Source organism: Fulmarus glacialis, unplaced genomic scaffold (genome assembly GCF_000690835.1).
Source record: "Fulmarus glacialis isolate BGI_N327 unplaced genomic scaffold, ASM69083v1 scaffold15971, whole genome shotgun sequence".
NCBI lineage: Eukaryota > Metazoa > Chordata > Aves > Procellariiformes > Procellariidae > Fulmarus > Fulmarus glacialis.
Genome location: NW_009191021.1, coordinates 1 through 6551, shown reverse-complemented (window position 1 = coordinate 6551; position 6551 = coordinate 1).

The window sequence follows — 6551 nt, the reverse complement described above, 5'->3', positions numbered from 1 at the left end:
AATGTGTAGCTTTTAATGTAACTTAGTTTATAGTTGTGTCCTAAACTCCTGGGAGGAAAAAAATTGCAAAAATGTCTGCTACTCATGCAAGAAGCCTACATCCGCCTTTCCTGGGATCTCAGTCCATCCTTAGGATCAAAGACTGCTTCCTCAGGAGGATGCCTTAATCGCCAGCAAATTCTTTACAGGAAATTCAGATGTCCAGCTTGGATGAGCTGTCCTGCTAGGAACTTTTCCTTGCTCCTTTGCAGGTTTCAGATTGGTGACATCCCCCATGCAAGTCTCAATATGATCAGTGTAAGAGTTTGATTTTCTAATGTCTCTCTTTTGAAGACAGTTAACATAACTGTGCTTCTCCATCCAAGAATCATCTTACCTACAGACATGCATTCTCATGTCCATCTCCTGTTGGGAGCTAATTCAGTTGTTCAGCTGCACAGGTTGAGAACTGAAGAGTAAATGAAAGCTCTAATGCAAACCCAATTGTATCTGAGAGCGCAAAAAACAAGACAAAATGGGACAAGGAGTTAAACTCCAAATACACTGTGCTTCAAAGACACATAACCCAGACTTTAAAAGCAAATAGGTATCAGTTAATTCATCTTAAAATGAGGATGAAGATTTTGGCTCCCTAAGAATATAGGCATCAGCTGATGTATCGTAGGTAGTTTGTCATCTGCTTTGTTCAACTGCTGGTGTATGTCAGTGTGTGTACAGGTGGCTTCCCAGAAATATTATTTTGTTGTCCTAAATGAATATGCCAAGTGGTAGGATTTAGAATGCTCCCACATGGTATTATTTAATTTCCATAAAACTTTATAATAGTAAAAAAGGTTGTTCTCTTTTAATCTAATAAACAAAAAGCCAGTACGGTATTGTTTTGTTCAACTGCAATATAGAGTTGTTGCTGTTACTTCAACCTTAAAATCATCAGTACTTACGAAGATGAAACTTGAGCAATAAAAATGTCAGGGAAATCTTCTGATTAAAATCTAGTTTATAACAAAAGGTTGAAAAGAGGGTGTTCATAGTTGATCATCACAAATTCTTGCCCAATGACTGTAATAAAAACATACTTCTGTAATAACTGTTGCAACTTGAGTGACTTTCCAAATCCATTAAATAAACCTGCACGTGTCGCCTATCACTGCCGTGATTAATATGCAGCATTCGTGCTCTGGCATGGCGTTTCTACGTGAGTTACAGCTGAGCCAAAGCTGAGGGTGTTTTCCTACATATCAAGATTTATGATTCATACTTGGAAAAGATGTTGTTTTTATGAGATGTAAAGGATATTTAGGTAATGACTTACTGAGTTTTGGCTAGCATGTGCTGGCAGTGATGACCCCTCGCGTACCTTCTGGAATCATGTCAAGCAGGTTGGTGACATGAAGTCTTTTCTTGAAAGACCCTTGGTACTTAAATCTCTCCGTAGGTTATCAAGGCATTTAGTGCAATGTATTAAAATGAACGATGGCACACTGTTGTTTTCCTTGCTCTTTAAATTCTTAGAAGGAAGGGATTTGCTGCATTTCCATTGAAGTCCTTACTATGGCTCAGAAATTGCCTTTCCTATTTGTCTAGGAAACTGGCAGTCCTTTCCAGTTAGTGAATCCTCTTGTGTAAACAGTGTTTGTGAAGGTTTTTATTTGGTGTGCATAACAAAAAATGCACTGTGATGGTGAATGTTCCTTTTGAGGTGAAAGTTTGGATTTTTTAGCTTTAGGCTAGTCCAGTGTGATCAGGGTTTGCAGTATGTTAGTTTCTAAATCAGCTGCTGAAGACGATGGGACTCCTTTCTCTGTTTGTATTTTGTTAATTCTTGTGTTTGATGCTTTGTCAGTGCAAGGGTTGCTTCAGCCACATGACAATATTATATACTGAAAAAATGTAAATATCAAATGCAATTTATAGATCTGTCTGCCCGGTTTTGCTGTGATTAAAATCGGAAGCAAAATTCTCATTAATTTTTTTTTCTTAGGAAATTTTTTTTTTCCTGTAGGAAAAAAATCAACTCCTGTCTACCTACTGAGTTGTCTTCTGGTTGCTTCTATAGCTTGCTTGTTCCAATTGTCTTCTGAGCAGGTATTTTATTCACCTAGGCAGTTTTGTTGCAGCAATGTGTTTGTGTGGGGTTTTTTTCCCTTTGTTCCCAAAACAAAAAATTATCTGATCAGTGTAATTATTAAGCGTTATCCAGAAGGAATCTAGTCAGAGTATCTTGAACATAAAATGGAGATACTGTTAGCAGCATGCTGTTAGTGTTGCTCTTAAATGCATGGCAACGGTGTTGAGCAGATATTCCTGAGACGTTGCGCTGGTGTTGGGGGCAGGGGATGGTAAAGCCCTTTTTTCAGTGAGGAGGATGAAAAGACAGTGTGTGGTACAACTGGCATGGGACTCTAGAGAGCAAAATTCAGGTTCTTACTCTGTCGGGTGACCTTGGGCAAGACTCATCGGTTTGAGCAGAAACCCATGAGCATTTTAAGATTCTCAGACAGTACACCACTGGTAGTCATTTAGATACCTAGCTGGAACCCACTTGAATCAATTTGTGTCTGAACAAATGTTCTGACTGCTTCTCTGTATTTCTATTTAAGCAGAGATTAGCTTCCACAAGAACAACTTTTTTTTTTTTTTTTTTTTAGGTTACTTATTAATCCATAATATATGTAGGAGTCCTGCCTTTTGGGCTTTTTCATTGTTTTTGAGAGACTTGCTCTTTAGCATCTCTTAAGTAACTGGAAGCTCCACCAGCTCTCTGATCAGATAATACTGTAGAAATGTTTGAGAGTTTTTGTCCTGGCAAATATGATCAGCAATTTCAAAGCCAACACCGAGCCAAATACCCCCATTTGTTGTGGTCAACCTGAAAACTGTTTATGTAGCAGATAATACAGTCAGAAGAACAAATGATTTCTTTAGTAGGAAGCTGAAGACTCTAGATTATTGACCCTAAGCAGAAGGATTTTAATGGTTTAATATGAGTTGTGATCTGAGCATGCCTGAAATTATATTCATAAGGCAAATATTGCAATAAACACAGAAAACAGATGGAAAGTGAAATATGCACGGAAGCTACATTACTTTAAAAACAAACCAATGTTTGAACTGCAGACCTAGGGCTGAGAGATACCCTGACCCAAACTTGATGAGGTTTTGGGGTGCTTTCCATCACATTTTACTTACTGAGTAACTTGAGCTGAGGTGACTGTTTTGCATCTTTGTTTCCCACAAATCTGGAGCTAAAAGTTTGAAAAAAAATTTCCTGATTTGTACCAACATCTGCAAGGAGATGTGATTGCAGTGGGAGAATAAAATAAAATAAAAAGAGCAGGAATCTGTTTTCTGGGTTTGTAGGTAGATGTCCATTGTAATAGCCATCAGTCATATTGTCTGAGGAAGGTTGGTGGAGATATGGCTACTCTTAGGTTTATTTATCTTACATGTCTCTGTTTACTGGCAGTCTCTGTGGTAGTGTAACTTGCTAGATTTGGTAACTCTTCATGTCAAGTGATTTTATTTCTGGTAGCATGACAGCTTTTCTGAAAAATGTTTTGCCTATTAAGGTTTCATGGGCTTATTTTAGAGTTAATAGTTGTTGCCTGCCTGATGCAGAAGCCTCAGATCCCAGATTAAAGGGGTGCCAAGGACAACCACTGAGTGTTTTGTCCGCTTGAAATTGGTCCTTTTGCTTGCTCAGTTGCAAAGGAATTTTCCCATTCCTTGCCCAGCTCAATTTGAAATGGAGAATGCAGTTAATTCACATTCCTGAAGGGCAATTAGATTCTGCTGTGAGCTTCTTATATGCACTGAAGTAACTAGAAGTCCCATAAAACAAGCCCAGGATGACATTCTGCCCTCTAAGAATCCACCTCTTCGATGACAAAAAGTAACCCTCAGATTAATTTTCCCATATAAGAAGTAATTACAATTTCAACTTGCCATTTTAGGTGGTGTTTTGGAGAAATCAGAATGCCCATTTTAAGTGTTTCCCCCCGGCCCCCAGTGATTTGCTGCTTCTCTGGTTTTAATATTTGACATTCACCCTGGCATATTAATGTGATGGAGAGAGGGAAGATGGTCCAGGGATTGGGGTATTGCTAGCAGACCTTAGGAACCTTGTACGTTCACATGTGCTGCTGCAGGCTTTGTGTATGACCATGGGAAATATTTGTCCTGTTTCCACCTTAATTTGATACCTACAGTAGAGAAATAGTAGATCCTGTGTACTATCATTTCTCTTCAGTCCTCCATGGTTCAGACGGATAAGTCTTGTATAGATCTTGACCACAGGACTTTTTTATTGAGTTTTATTTTGTATATGAGGTGCTCCAGTTTCAGCCTGTAACAAAGGAGTTCCCTTTTGCAGTTGCTGACTCCCTTCCCCTTGCTCCAGCTTGCTTCGTACCAGTGCATTCACACGACCCTGTGTTTGCACAAGCCCCAGACAGCCAGGTTTTTCTCTGCAGAGCTGCTTGTTGGAGAGCGAGAGGCCAAGTTCAGCGTTGCTTCTAGCACTGCCCCTTGCCTGGCTAGGGGGCTGTTGTACCAGAAGGCTCCAAAACACATCAGTAGAAATACCAAACTAAAAGGTGATGTTAGTAGCCAGCCCATCTGCTCTGGGTTATCTGGGGTATCCCCGATTGTACTTCACAGAGGCCTTCTTACACCTCCTTGATAGGCAAGAGTGCTGCAAAGCTGTAGAAAACTTGGGATTGATATTCTTCCAGTGAAGCCACGAGTCCAATTAAACTGAGTGATACTGTTAAACTTTAAACGTTTAATCAGTATTTTTTTGGTATGACTGTTCTAGAGCCTAAGACATACGTTTCTCAGGAAAGTGTGCAAGTCTGAGAGCCTTGCCTGTCATATGAACGTGTACAAGTTGAAAATCTAAGATCAGCCCAACTGCCAGTAATTGCCCTTCTGTAACACTGCCTTCCCCCATTAACACAGTGCAACAAAAAGTCCAGTATAAGGATGACCAGTATAAAATGAAACTGCGACTTACTGCGTTCTGTGGTCCTACTACTTCTGTGGAGGACTGTCGTTTTTAACTGGTTTAGCTTGTTCTGTCTCCCTCGGGTGGGTACGGAGGAGAGCCGGTGCAGGCTTGGTTCCGTGATGATCTTGGCCGCTGTGCTCTCTCTGTGCAAAGGCAAGTGAAAGGTGAGCGTGGAGCAGAAATGCCTAAAATGAAGGATATGAGAAAAGGTATTGGGTTTAAAGCACTTTAAATTAACATGTCGTTCAGCTCTTTATATCAGCATTTCTGTACCTGTTTGGCTTTTGCTTGACATCATTTACAGAATCATATTGAAAGCGGCTGAATGTGCATGAGTCCGGACTAGAAGCAGCTAGAAATTGAGGACAGCAGAGAGGCAAACAAGTGTCTGCAGAGTGGGAAAGGAGCGTCAATGTGACAGCAGTGTCATGGTGGAGATGCTACTCCGTATCAGCTGGTTTCTCACCATAGGGCTTTCTGACCTTACTGGTGTCTGCTCTGGCATGGCAGGGTGGCAAAGCTGCTTCTGCGCGCCTACAAACACCCGGTGCACGGAGGCAGCCGCTCCCTGAAAGGGTTGGCGTCTTTTATTTGCCTTTTGGCATAGGTGCTTGCAGCCTTTATTTTGCATCCCTGACAGCTGGAAACTTTGATTTAATTCAGGAAGAGTATCAGTTTTCCTTCAAGTTTTTTAGGAGGTGGAACTTGAGGATGGGAGTCATGAAACTGTGGTAGATGGCAGCATGGCAGACGTGCCAACGCTGGCTACCATCACTGCTGCGCTGTGGGGCCCGCGCCACTGGGCAGGCTGCGGTGGTGTCCGGCGGCTGCTCCGTCCTGAAGGCGTAGCCTGCGGGTGCGCTGACTTTTGGCTGTCACCATTTCAATTAGCAAGATTGTGGTGGCATTTTTCACCGGCCTTTCTGATTAGAGTCTCTCCTCTCTACGCTTGACAAGAGCTTTGTTCCGTTGCAAAATTTGCACGCGCCGTTTCGGAGATGCACAGCCGCTCCTCACAAAGCCTTGCCAGCGAGCAAGAGGGAGGTTGCACCAGGAACCATTTGTGCTAAAACCTGTGAGCTGTTGCTTTAAAGGGGGGGAAAAAAAAAAAAAAATCCTTTGTGGGCTGTGGAGAGAAAGTGCTAGAACTGTGCAGGATCATGACTGGAAAGCAGGATCCCTGAGTGGTCACGGAGGCTTCCCTGGTCCTCTCCAGCCTGCCACGGTTTTAGCCAGGATGCTCATCCTCCGCAGCAGATAGCAAACGAGAGACAAAGAAACCCTATCGAGGACGAACCACTCAGCAAAGGGAATGAGGCAAAATGTTGCTCTTGTGTTAAAAGGGAACAGCGTCTTCTTTGCTAGACATGGAAATCACGTTTTTCATGGGATTGCTCAGTTGCAGTGCTTGAACCCGACCTTTCTGAGGAGTCCGATTGCTCTGCATCGCTTTATGCTTTTGAGTCTTTTTTTTGCACATATGTAAAACTGGAGGTTTAAAAAAAAAAAAAACAACACCCAGCCAGGGATTCAGAAGGCATCC